The sequence below is a fragment of the Talpa occidentalis genome, unplaced genomic scaffold (assembly GCF_014898055.3).
Source record: "Talpa occidentalis isolate TD23 unplaced genomic scaffold, MPIMG_talOcc4v2.1 talOcc4.15, whole genome shotgun sequence".
NCBI classification, from domain to species: Eukaryota; Metazoa; Chordata; class Mammalia; order Eulipotyphla; family Talpidae; genus Talpa; species Talpa occidentalis.
Genome location: NW_023601543.1, coordinates 73,004,016 through 73,018,561, shown reverse-complemented (window position 1 = coordinate 73,018,561; position 14,546 = coordinate 73,004,016). Strand labels below are relative to the sequence as shown.

Here is a 14,546-nt window from a genome sequence, read left to right as displayed (position 1 = left end):
CGGTCAATCTGCCTGTTCTGTTTCCTGCTCTGTCTCTGGTGAATCCTCTCACCCACCCCCAGCATCTCTGGCCTGTACCCCAGCTCTTGTATGCATAAATAAATTATTCTTTACAAAAAAGGGAAGTATATGCCCTGAGTAGAATAAATAAAAATCATTCCATGTTTACATGATTAATATGAAAGTGCAGACCATCAATAAAAATATCCACATAGCAACACTTTGAGGATGAAGCTAAAAGTACTTGAAGAGACATTTGAAAAGAAGAAATATTGGGTCTCCCTGGTGGCGCAAGCAGTTAAGTCTCAGTGCTATCATGCTCTTACCACTGTGGCCTAAGTTCGATCCCCAGCCAGGGAGGTGACCCACATGGTGCAGCAGACCTCTCCTGTCTCGCCCACTGCTCCCCTCAGCAGTGTTTTTCAGTCAATCTGCCTGTTCTGTTTCCCACTCTGTCTCTGGTGAATCTTCTTACCCACCTACACCCCAGGACTTACATGCATAAATAATAAATCTTAAAAAAAAAAAGATGAAATGGATGTGTTACCCACAACTCCCTTTTCTTGCTCTCTCCTGCAGCAAAATGCTGAAAGGAAAGGCCAAGGGAAAGAAGGTGGCCCTGGGCCCTACCATGTTGAACAATCAGGAGGCCAAGAGCGTGGTAAATGCCCTGTTTGAGAAAAGGCCCAAGAATTTTTGGCATCAGCCAGGGCACACAGCCCAAAAGGGACCTCACTCACTTTGTGACATGGCCCCTCTCCATCAGGCTGCAGTGGCCAAGGGCAATTTTCTACAAGCGGCTAAGTGTGCCTTCCACCATGCACCAGTTCACCCAGGCCTTGGGCTGCCAATCAGCTGGCTCCTCCGCTGCTTGTGCTGGCGCACAAATAGGGACCAGAGACCAAGCAAGAGAAGTAGCATAGATTGTTGGCCCAGGATGAGAAGAAAGCTGCCAGCAAGGGGGATGGATATCCCCACTAAGAGGGAACCTGTCCTTGGAGCAGGGGTTGATACTGTCATCACCCTGGTGGACAACAAGAAGTCTCAGTTGGTGGTGATCACACATGATGTGGACCCCAAGGAACTGATTTTCTTGCTGCCTGCCCTGTGTTGAAAGATGGGGGATCCCTACTGCATTATCAAGGGGAAGATGAGGCTGGGGCTTCTGGGCCACAGGGAGACTTGGGCCGCTGTCTCCTACACACAGGTTAGCTTGGAAGACAAAGGAGCCTTGGCTAAGCTGGTGGCATCTATCAGACCAAGGACAATGACAGATAGGATGAGATATTAATCACGGGTGTGGAGGGGGTGTCCTGGGTCCAAAATCTGTGGCTCTTATCACCAAGCTGGAAAAGGAGAGGCTAAGAACTCACCACTAAATTGGCTGAGCATATATATGCTGGGGTGTTTTCTGTACATAAAATAATAAATGTCCTCCTTCGGCCAGTGTCAAAAAAAAAAAAAAAAGAAAAAAAAAAAAAGCAATAGCAATAGAGGAACCAAGTTGAGAGTTTAAAAAACGAAAAAAATGAACAAAAACAAAAAGAAACAAGTGAAATAATATCAATGAAAGAGGAAACAATAGAAAAATCAACAAAAACAGAAACTGAATAGAAAATACAAAAATGTCTGAAAAGCTTGATAATGTGTGTGGAGGGAGTGGGGAAAAATGGTATATTACCAATATTAAGTGAGCAAAAATACATGACACTGTAGTTTAGCATATTAGAGTATGCCATGATCTGCATGGCATACTATGCCATGGATATAAATATAATGGATATAAATGTATATAATATGGATATAAATATAATGATACACGTCTCTAAATTATTAAATCCAGAACAAAAAAGGATCTATTTTATGGGCCCTTACATTTGTAGGAAAAATACAAAAAGGCATTTGGATAGAATATATAATAACTTCAGGACAATGATAACTTTTGAGCAGGAAGAGGACAGGAGTGAGGCTGTAGTTATATCTATTATAATTCATTTCTTTATAAAAAGGAGGTGTGAAATAATAAAGCAAAATGTCAGCTCATTTTTTATAGGTTACATTCATGACTATTCTAACAAGAAATTATATTTCAGTAGGAAACTCTGTATCTTCTATTGGACACTCTTAGTTACCAGATTCTAACTTCATATTCACTGTCTTTAAGCTATTTTGCACCTATTTATAACCTGTAGATAACTGATATAGTGCTCAAATAAAGTTCAATGCTGTCACATTAAATTTCTCCAGTCTATTAAAACTGGACTGTCAGCAGAGATTTAATTGACCTCCTCCCTGATGGCCAAAAATAAAAACCACAGTTTTGTCTCCACTTACAATTAATCTCAACACTGTTCATATAAATGTGTGCTATTTTTCCCTTTTTATAACCTTTTTATTGTGGTATAATCAACATACAAAAACCTACATATTTAATGTCTACAACATGATAAGCATACATCCATGAAACAATTAACACAAGGTATACCATAAACCTATGCTTTGAATGGGTTATAATAGCTGCCTGATGATATACAAATAAAAAAATTATTAAACATGTGTTCACTTTTATATCTGTAAAACAGCCGGAATTTTATCTTTTCGAAAGTTATCTTTTAAGACAACTTTCTGTGTGTTTGTGATATGTGAATTTTTTTTTTAAATTATGTGATACACCACACACCTGGCAAGGGACTGATATCAAAGATCTATAAGGAGTTTACACAACTCAACAAAAAGAAAACAAATTGCCCAATTAGAAAATGGGCAGAGAAGTTAAATAGACATTTCTTCAAAGAAGACATACAGATGGCCAATAGGCACATGAAAAAATGTTCATCATCACTCATCACTAACGAACAGCAAATCAAATCCACGATGAGGTATTACCTCACACTGGTGAGAGCAGCCCATATTAAAAAGACCAGAAACAACACACGCTGGCAAAAGTATAGGGGAAAAGGAACTATCTTACACTGTTGCTGGGGATGTAGATTGGTCCGGACCCTATGGAAAGCAGTATGGAGTTTCCTCAAAAGACTAAAAATGCATGTGCGATATGACCCAGCAATTCCACTCCTAGGTATCTACCTAAAAAATAAAAAAATAATAATTCAAAATGAAACCCAGGGCCTCCCCTGGTGGCACAGCGGTTGAGCGCTGGGCTGTGAGGCTGCCCGCAGCCTCTGCAGCGCCGGTTCGTTCCCTGGCTGCCGGCGAAAGTCCCACAAAATGAAACCCACACGCCTATTTTATAGCAACACTATTTGCAATAGCCAAGATACGGAAACAACCTAAATGCCCAAAAACAGATGAGTGGAGTAAGAAGATGTGGTACAACGGAATATTACTCAGCAATCAAAAAAGATAAACTCATGCCATTTGCAGCAACATGGATGGCGCTGGAAGGGATCATGCTCAGTGAAATAAGCCAGAAAGAAAAAGAAAAATACCGGATGGTCTCACTCATAGCAGGAATTTAGAAAACTTAAATAATGGACCAGGAAAATGAATAACTATAAGAAAGTAAAAATCAAAATCAACAAGCAACCATAGACCAGAGACACACTACAGTGGGAGTGGGGGGGAGGAGAAGAGGGATAAGGTTCAGAAAAAGGGGGTGATAATTGTATGGGGAATATAACCCAAATGAAAATGCATACATTATGCAAAAACGAAAAATGATGTAAGGATTATATAAAATAAAATAATTTATAAAAAAAGAATATGTGGTAGATAAATATACAATGAAATACCAATCAGCAATCAAAAATATTAACTCATGTCATTTTCAGCAACATGGAAAGAACTGGAAGGGCGTCTACTAAGTGAAATAAGCCAGGAGGAGAAAGATACATACTGGATGGGTCCACATGTGGAATACAGAAAAATCAAGCAAAGGGGCAGAAACAGACAAACTTCAAAACCAACCCTTGAAAACCAAACCACAAATCTTTGGCTTTCAGCAGGAGGATGAGGGTAGGGAAGGAAAGGGATAAAAATAGGGAGTTGGGGCCACCCTGGTGGCGCAAGGGGTTAAGATGCAACCTAGGAAGCTATCCGCAGCCACTGCAGCATGAGTTCGATCCCCTGCCAGGGAGCTACCCACGTGGGGCAGCAGACCTCTCCTGACTCACCCACTGCTCTCCTCAGCAGTGTATTTCAGTCAGTTTGCCTGTTCTGTTCCCCACTCTGCCTCTGGCGAATCCTTTCCCCCCACACCTCTGGCCTGTACCCCAGTTCTTTTATGCATAAATAAATAAATCTTTTAAAAAATAGGGAGGTAGGGGAGAACACAATGGACTTGTGCTTTGGCAGTGGGAGGGTTTGGGTGACTACACCTGGGGTGTAATCTTACACTGTCAGCACACTAGTATGGGTGTAAAATAATGGTACTTCCATAACAATTAAAAAAAACTGAATAAATATTAATTAAAAAATTATATAACAGAGGTTTGGAAAGACCAAAGTTTTGGAAGGAAAAGAGCAGAACCAGAAATACTTCAATGGCAGGGGAGCATTGCACAGGAGAGGTACAACCAGTAAGGGGTCTCCCAGGGTGGAGATCACAGAGAAATTTGGGGGCATTATTATTTTATCATATATTTTAAACACACTTCCTCTACGATGTCCTGTTTCACTCTCTCTCCACTTTCCCCAAACTTTGAAAAATATATTTTACTCAAAAAAGCCTTGTAGTAGTGCTTTTAGGAATAAACGAGGGGGCAAAACAAGTTCAAGAGCACTGCAAACATTTCATAAAAACTCCTGAAGGTCCACTGGCTATTTCCCCATGGTGCATTTCAAATTTTCAGCAAGTAAGGTAAAGACCATTTCTTTTTTGTCCATGGAGACAATCATAGTATAGGTAAAGTGTTTTAAGCCAAATTTTAAAATATTTTGCTCCCTTTTTAGTGAGTTATTTCCTATTAATTATAGTATAAGATATGTTGGGTTATTATAGTGTCACATTAATTGTTTTCTGATAAATGTCAGGCCCATGTTATTAAAGGGGTTATTTTTTAACTAAGAGCCTTTGTTCTGGCTGATGAAATAGAGTAAGTGTCACATTATCAGATCTTGACATTTGCAAAAGACAGAGTGCACTGGACAATTAAGGAAGTGATTTTATTCAGACTATTGTAACAGGGAGCATGTTCATTAATGAGAAATTTCTCAAAGAAATGGAAGGAGGCCTGGGATTTTATAGAAGCCGGTAAACAAGGGGATCATTAGTGAGTTTCATAAGTTATAGGAAGGATGGAGCAGGAGCTTATCTGTCATTGAGGGAGGGTGGGTTTGGGTCTTATCTCAGAATATGGGAGAGCAGAGAGGTCCTTGATGGTTAGCCCACTCAGAACATGAAAGCGTAGAGGATTTTTCAACCATCACTGCTTCCCAGGAGCAAAGGATTCAGATACATTTCATTTTTTTTCAGTTCCCTCTGTTGTTAATGATAAATGAGTATCACTGCTGCTGAAGAGCTCAGAGGCATTCTTAAACCTCCTGAAAGGGGCACTGTCTAAGAAATAGTCTTTCAAGTGTTCTTGTCTGCATTGTTCTTGCAAAACCAGTAGCACAATCTCAGAGTTAGTAGCAAAGATAGTCATTTTAGGCTCCTGGAGATCAGACATCTTAAAAGATTATCTAAAGGGAAAAGAAAAGAAATATATAAATGGCTGAATTAAAGTACAGAACCAGAAATTGAACTCTGAGAGTAACCAGTCTAATGGATTCCAAGAGATTGTTAGAGGAAAATCTTTCTGTTATGGAGCACCACCTATTGAGTTTCTTGAACTCTTAGCTAGGATGTCAATGCTCTTAGTGATGTTGCCCACAGTCTTAGTTTCCTCTCACATAAGGAAATACAGGGCTCATGCATTTGGCAGACTTTTTAGAGGTCCAGACTGTGGTCAGCCTATGGATAGCTTGCTGTGGTGATGAGTTCTTCAAAATTATAGCAAATTACTGAAGTTCAGCTGGACAGGCTTTTTCAGATTTTGGAGAAAAGGCAACCTGAGGTTCCAATAAGGGTCTGAGTAGTGAAGTTTCAATTCTTAATGACTCCAAGTCAGGTGATAGGGACACAAACAGGAAATGTTAGTTTGCAGGATTATGATCAAATATTCAAGTAAACATGAACACTTGAAAATTTGGTAAGGTTTGACAATTTGGGCAAGATAACAGAATCCAATTCAATTTGCAGTTCAATACCCAAACTGGGTTTTCTATAGCGGGAGAAGACAATATTCTGTTAGAACATAGGCAAGAGAGTTGAGTATAAAATTTGATGGGTTATTATTTAGTCTTATTATTTTTTCTGATAATAATTGTTAGCCTCATGGTAATAAAGGTGTTATTTTATATGTAAGAGCCTTTGTTCTGGCCTATTTTTACCCACAATTTGCAAAAAGGTGAAAAATAGCTCAAATATAATGAATATGATTGAAATCTTGTAACCCAGAGGGTTTTCCTACAGATAAAGCAGAGTTTCCCATTGAAAAAAAAAATTATCTCTATAATCACCCCATTAATCAATCTCAAAGAAAGGTTATTCTTGATTACAAATAAGTCTGGTTTCATTGGATTCAACCTAGTTATTTACATAGGTGCAGTAAGAATGATAATTTACTTATATAGGCCTTCCTAAGTAATTTTTTTCCTTGAAATTTTCATAAGGAAACTCATATTGGACTTTGAAAAACCCCTGAAGGCAGAGAAACAAAACCAATAAATCACTATAGATTCCACTTACAATAATATAGATTTGGGCAAATCCCTCTCTTCTTGGGGTACCCCAAATATCCTAAGTATCCTGGGACTGCTAGGAAGTGACTATTTTTGGTCAATCATCTTGAGAACGCTGTAAAGTGGGTACCAGACCAGTTTTTCCAAGAGGACTTTTTACATATTGGCTCCATACAGTCAACCTTATTTCATCAAAAGTGTCTGGTTACATTTGATTATTTGAACATCATTCTTGAATATGACATTCAGGAAAAGGCCTTAATTGCATGACCAATGATTCCAGTTATGTCTCATTGTTACTTAATATCAAGCAAGGCAGTACCAGAAATCTGATTAAAAGAAACATTATGAACAGGGAGAGCATTGATAATTCTCTGGAAACTTCTATGCCATATATATGTTCTGAAATACTCATATTAATAATGTTTTACCCATATATAGATAACCAAGAGAATGTTAAGCTTCTCTTTATATTTGACGATGTTTCCCTGTAATTCATTAAATAAAAATTCAAATAACCAAATCAAATAAATCTAATTATTCTTGAGCACCTTTTATATAATAAAATAACAAGTCTTTGTGATTTTCCAGGGGCTCATAGGAAGATAATGGTAGGTGTAAATGACATGAATTAGGAATTGATTTTGGGAAGGCAAAATATCAAAAGTTGTCAGATTTGAACACTTGATTAAAATAGGATCATGGCTTACTAAGAAAAATATTTGGATAGTTTTATAAAGCAAAGTGACAAGAATTTTTTTTCTTAAGTACACATAAGAAGTAGAGAATCTTAACACTTTCCCAAGTGAGAAAGCTTTGTTTTCTTGAACAATCAAGGTTTTAATAAAACCAATTCAAACCATAAAAGGTTATTCTGTTAGAACACAGAATCTTTGCCATTTAGACAGATTACATAGAAGATGAAGAATAACATTTACAACCTCTTATTAAAAGCAGACCAATAATCCAAGAAAAGTTTGTCATTTCAACAGAAAAAAAATTCTGGTTTTTGCATCAGTACAGTATTTGACACAAAAGCTTTTTGAATATATTACTTTTTTAAAACCATCAAATCCTGGCCAGCTTTGACTGTAGCAGATAAAACTTCCTTTCCAAAAACCCCTACAATTGTGTATATCTGTAAATATCCTTTATACTACATCTTCTCAAAGTAGCAAAAACGAATACTTCCAGATCAAATATCTAGAACCTCTCTGAAGCTACACAAATATAAAAACAAAGGTATATAATAATGTAGATTATATTTACTAATCAATGTTTCAGTATTCCATTTTACTTTGGGACTGAACTAGATAGTTAAAGAATAGCCAGTACCAGTACAAGATTTTAAGTTACCTAAAGATCTTGTAAACCCTGTTAAAGTTAACAGACTATGAAAAACGATTGCTGTTGAATTAAATTTGTCAAAATAATGATACAACTTGGTTAAACACAAATTTATATTGTTTATAATCTTATACATTTAGTAGAAATAATTCTATCATTTTTGATCAGTATACATATATAATTTTAGAAAGAACATACCCAAGTAGAATAACAACTTTTAAATATATTATACTTAACACCGGTAAATCAGAGTTTTTTTAAATTAAGCCAAAAATGTCAAGCTAGTCTTATTCACCAAAGCTTTATCTGAATTATGTGAATTTGAATTCTTAACACAATACTGAGTTGATTTCTGTAAGCATACTTTAAAATTTGGATGTGGGCCTCCCCTGGTGGCGCAGTGGTTGAGCGGTGGGCTGTGAAGTTGCCCGCAACCTCTGTAGTGCCGGTTCGATACCTGGCAGGCCGCCTTGCCGGCGAGAGTCCCACATGGCTCGACAGACCTCTCCTATCTGGCCCGCTGCTCCCCTCAGCAGTGTATTTTGTCATTCTGCCTGTTCTGTTCCCCGCTCTAGCTCTGGTGAATTCTCTCACCCTCTCGCACTTCTGACTGTACCCAGTGCTTGTATAAATAAATAAATCTTTTAAAAAAATGGGGATGTTTGAGATGTTAAATCACCCTATATTCTCAGAATTTTAAAAATGTATTTATATAAGATTTTTTTAATCTATTGATATATGCCAACCAAAATAGAGCTTCTTTAAGAGATATTTATCATTTTTATTTATTATTAATAATATTTGGAGGTAGGAATATATTATAGTCACACAGTGAGAGGTATATTATATGAATTATACTCATAAAAACACATAGGGAGACACAGACAGAAAGCCGGTTGCTTCAATTCTAAAATTTCAGTTGTGGAACAAGCATAAACACAGAAACATAACTCTGCAAGTCTAGGTACCCATTTCCAGGTGGACCTGAGTTTCTTTATTGATTTGGACTCGAAATAGACCAACAGAAAGACGAAAGATTTTCAAAAAATAGATTTCTTTCACCTTTCACCTAACAGAAATAAGATTTCATAAACCATTAGCCATTCACACAGATCATCAAGTGGAGAGATCACGAAATCAAAAAGAGCTGGCACCAGAAATCAAACCTGTAATTATTAACTATCAAAAATAAATCCTGGGCCTCCCTGGTGGCACAAGGGGTTAAGACACAACCTATGAGGCTATCCGCAGCCACGGCGGCACAAGTTCAATTCCCGGGCAGGGAGCTACCCACATGGCACAGCAGACCTCTCCTGACTCCCCTGCTGCTCCCCTCACCAGTGTACTTTGGTCAATCTGCCTGTTATGTTCCCCACTCTGTCTCTGGTGAATCTTGTCTCCCCCAGCACCTCTGGCCTGTACCCCAGCTCTTGTATGCATAAATAAATAAAAATCCTTAAAAAAAATCCTAATGATGCACAAGAGTCTGGAGAACAGGAATAGAAGGAGTCACATTCATCTTTGGGTTTTCAGATTGTCAGTCAGGAGTAGAAAGGGTTCGAAGAGGCCTTTTCATTGGGGTATAGTAAATGAGAACAGGGCCAGGGTAGAATTTCCTCTGAGTCACAGTACTAAACTGAAAAACAAGAGGTACTGGACAATTAGGATTATTTTTTTTGGACCATTGCAATAGGGCTCACTTTCATTAATGAGGAACATCTGAAAGTAAAGGACAACATCCTGGAGTTTGAGGGGCAGGTAAACAAGGGAGTCATCAGTTCAGTGAGTCTTATGGAAGCCAAGAGGAAGGACTGAGAGTCCCTGAGTAAGCGAGAGTAATCTCATTTCAGTCATTCATGAGTGATCCTTTGAGGAGAGCGTTTTCTCAGAAAACAAAAGGGTGGGGAGATTTCTCAACCATCCCTGCTTTTGGGGAGCACAGGGTGAAATTCAGAATTGTCACATTAAATTTCTGCAACCTATAAAATGGTCATGAAATATAGATTATGTTTGACTTGTAATTTTGCTCATTAATAATCATTAATATTCTTATGTTACCTGGTATAAAATGACAAATCTCTTTAATACCATGTTACGTTGGTAGTATAAGCTTAACAAATAGCATTAGCTTACCCGTGAATTAACTTTCTATTTCTTCTCATTTCTTTAGTTAATAAATTCTACTTTGATCAATTTTTAGATTGACAGTTCCATATGTTGGATAGTTGGTAATTTTATTATAGATAGAAACAATAATTTAATGCATATTTGTAGATCTAATGCTGGAAAACTCCTATTTCAGTTTTATAGCAAAGACAAATCAAGGTTGTGGTTTCATAGGAGAGAGTCATTGTACAGAAACTTAAAACACAAATTGGCATGTTAAAAATATATACAGTTTTGGGCTTCCCTGGTGGTGCAAGTGGTTAATAACAGCACTGTAAAGCTATCCTCATCCTCTGCAGCATGAGTTGGATCCCCAGCCAGCCAGGGAACTACCCACACGGCACAGCGGACCTCTCCTGTCTTGCCCGCTGCTCCCTCAGCAGTGTATTTCAGTCAGTCCGCCTGTTCTGTTCCCCACTCTGTCTCTGGTGAATCCTCTCATCCCTCCACACCTCTGGCCTGCACCCCAGTTCTTGTATGCATAAATAAACAAATCTTAAAAAAAAAAAAACACCTAAGATGAAAAGCTTCTACCCAAGAGGTCAAGTCTCAGTTTTTTCAAAATCTGCAATTTATACTGATTTCTAATTACAGACCAGCATTCAGGAAAAAAGTGCTCCTGGGATGACATATGTTCTACCTACACATCATTCATTAAAATTAACTATATTAATTTTATTTTGAAAATGGATTATTTGACAATTTTTGTTTACATGGGCGAATAGGAAAGATTCACAAAAAGTAGGAAAGTAGCGGGTCAAGGAAACCCAAAACATAAATTGTCTGTCCTTGAAGAAATAAGCATATATAATCACTCTTAAATTTTTTCCCAACTCTTCAAAGAATACTTAGCTTATAGAAAGAAAATAAAAAAGCAAAAATGTAAAAGGAAAGAAAAAAAAATAAAGCAAAAACTAAAGAGTCATTAGCTTTATGAATATGTTTTTTTTTTCAGTTATGGTTCTTCTAATTGACATTATATGAACTAATTCAATTTGGGATTCACTTGATTGCAGAAAATCAGTTTAATAAAAATTCATTATTTTTAAAAGTTTTCCAAGATAGTCTCTGGATATATACAATATTGTATCATTTTTAATATAGCTACATTTTATAAGTTCCCGATAAAGATTCATAATAAGGCTCCATAGTTTTTCTATTAAAAACCCTTTCATCATTTTCAATTGTAAATGAAATATAAGATTCAAGTGGATTTTCTTTTGTTAAATACATATCTACAATATATATTCTGAATCCATACAAAAAGTTGTCTTTTAAGGAGAATATATACAATCAGTTTGTACTTTATTTTTGGATTTCTGAGAAATGTTTCCCTAAAAATGCTCTTAGTGGTTCTAGTCATCCTAAATGTGTGGTTTCAGAACATAACAGACAGCTTAGGAGTAACACAACTTTTTATGACTTCTATTTATGCCTTTGCATTAATAAACTTTGTCTTTGAAATTTATGAGTGAATGGTGAGTTTTACCCCTCCCAACCTGCCTAATGAGTTAATTTAAATTTTTCTCACCTATTTGGTGTAAGTGGCCAGGATCCATAAATTTTGTGGTAATGTGATTTAATCCAATTAAAAGGTCTCTTCTCTCTTGCTGTGAGGTAAGCTGCACCTCTTTTTTGTTCCAATTTTCTGGTATTCTTCCCAAAGGGTGCCAGCCCTAGATTAATTAACAACTTTGTAAAGCCTTCCTTCATTGAAGTGACTTCAGGACAACATGCTGAGTCTTAGGTCAATAGAGTAAGAATTCCAATCTCTTTTCGTCATATTGAAATGTTGGAGTTTGGGGTATATAGCTTTCTGTCATTGGCTATCATAGGTCTGCACATAAAGATTATAAATATGTGGGATGGAGCACCTTTTCTAAGTGTTCCACCAACCCCATTCAATATTGTGAGCCACTGTGGTGATGAAAGAGGATCTAACAAGGAAGTTACAGGGCAAATCTTGGCCAGCTAATAGGTTGAATTGTAGCTTTCATAAGAAAAGTCCTTTAGTATTCAACAATTCAAGAAAGTGGTTGCTAAGAGCAGTCTAATCATTCTATCTGACTGGATGGTACAGCTCTACAAAGTATGAGATGTAAATACTTGCTAAGTCCCTGCTCCTTAGAAATGTATGGTCTTCCCACTTCTCCAAAGAAGAAATGCAAATGGCCTACAGGCATATGAAAAATGTTCAGCATCACTCATTATCAGGGAAATGTAAATCAAAACTACAATGAGGGCCTCCCCTGGTGGCGCAGCGGTTGAGCACTGGGCTGCAAAGCTGCCCACAGCCTCTGCAGCGCTGGTTCCATCCCTGGCCACCAGCAAGGGTCCCACATGGCATGCAAACCTCTCCTGCTGTGCCCGCTGCTCCCCTCAGCAGTGTATTTCGTCAGTCTTCCTGTTCTGTTCCCCACTCTGGCTCTGGTGAATCCTCTCACCCTCCCACGCTTCTGACTGTACCCAGAGCTTGTATAAATAAATAAATAAATCTTAAAAAAAAAAAACAACTACAATGAAATCCCACCTCACACAAGTGAAAATGGCCCACATTAAAAAAGAAAGAAAGAAAGAAAGAAAACTGGAAACCACAAATGCTGAAGAGGATATGGAGAAAAGGGACTCTCTTACACTGCTGGTGGGAATGCAAACTGGTCCAACCACTATGGAAAGCTGTGTGGAGGTTGCTCATAAAACTAAAAATTGATCTACCATATGATCCAGTGAATGCACTCCTAGGAATCTACCCAAAGAACACAAAACCAATAATTTGAAAGGATTTTATTTTCATGCCTATGTTTATTGCCGCACTATTTACAATAGCCAAGATATGGAAACAACCCAAAACAGATGAATGGATCAATAGTCATGGTATATTTACACAATGGAATATTACCCAGTGATCAAAAAAAGACAAACTAGTGCCATTTGCAGCAACATGGGTGGAGCTAGAAGGGATTATGCTAGCTGAATTTAGTCCGAAGGAAAAACAGAAATATTGGATGGTTTCATTTGCATGCAGAATATACAGAAGCCAAACAAAAGGTCAAGAAAAAGACAAAACTTGCAGGCAGATCACAGATCTGAAGCAAACAGCAAGGGCGGGGGGGAGAGGATCAAATCAGGGGAAGGAAGAGTACAAGGGACTATGGTGATGGTTCACGAGTGATATGGTGGTGGGAAAACTATGAGGGCTACACCTAAGGGGAGAAACCAATTTTTGTACAAAAATGAATAATGATATTCAAAAATTGAAATTGAACAAAGATTTTCTAATTCTAAACCAAAAAAAGAACTAGGTAGTACTCATATTTGTAGCCTCAGTAGCAGTTCCTCTCCACATGCTGCATTTCACCACTTGGAAAGCTGCCTAAGTCATCCCCAAAATCTCACTACATTTGTGTGGGATAAGACCTGGGCATCAGTCTTTGATTTTTTTTTTCTTTTTTGGAGCAATTATCTCCAAAGATAATCACCATGATTAGTTTGATGTGTGTTTTCTAGATATTTAATGTGCATTTTTAGTCTGGTGTCAGTTTATTTTGAAAAATAGTTTTATTTCATGGCATTTTTTTTGTCTAATAAGTGGCATCATGCTATATATAGTTCCTTTACAAACTTGCACTTTCTGATTCATTTCTTTGTTGGTAAGGTTTTTTCTGCATCGAATAAACCTATCTTATTATTTTGAAATAAAAATGTATGGTCTTCCTTCAAGTGGTAGCCCCTAGACAAAGACAAGGGGGTTCTTAAGTCTTGTCAAAGGTGAGAGTGGTAAATAAAAGTATCCTCTTGGGCCTCCCTGGTGGACTAGGGGTTAAGTCTTAGCACTGTAACAGCTGCAGCCTGAGTTCGATCCCTGGCCAGGGAGCTAACCCACATATGGCACAGCAGACCTCTCCTGTCCCGCCCGCTGCTCCTCTCAGCAGTGTATTTCAGTCAGTCTGCCTGTTCTTTCCCCCCCCCACTCTGTCTCTGGTGAATCTTTTCACACTACCCCCCCCCACCTCTGGCCTATACCCCAGTTCTTGTATGCATAAATAAATAAATAAAATCTTTTAAAAACAGTATCCTCTCTACATAATGTTTAAGTGAATGTTTTTTATATGATACTGTTATGAAATAACATACATAAAAAGCAAAATCATAACTCATGATACAAAGATGAACACATAGTAAAGGTTTAATGGACTCATGTTAGGGAATCAGGCAGATGTTATAAGTAGCCCCCAAATCAAAAAAGCACAAATTTATATGATGTGCAGATAAACTGACTTTCCCCGGTG

At 37.6% G+C, this 14,546-nt stretch overlaps 1 pseudogene; it reads left to right on the top strand.

The window, feature by feature from the left end:
- The first annotated feature begins 583 nt into the window (after positions 1 to 583).
- The window catches only part of LOC119245726 (60S ribosomal protein L7a-like), an 81,304-nt pseudogene continuing 67,341 nt past the window's right edge, over positions 584 to 14,546 (top strand).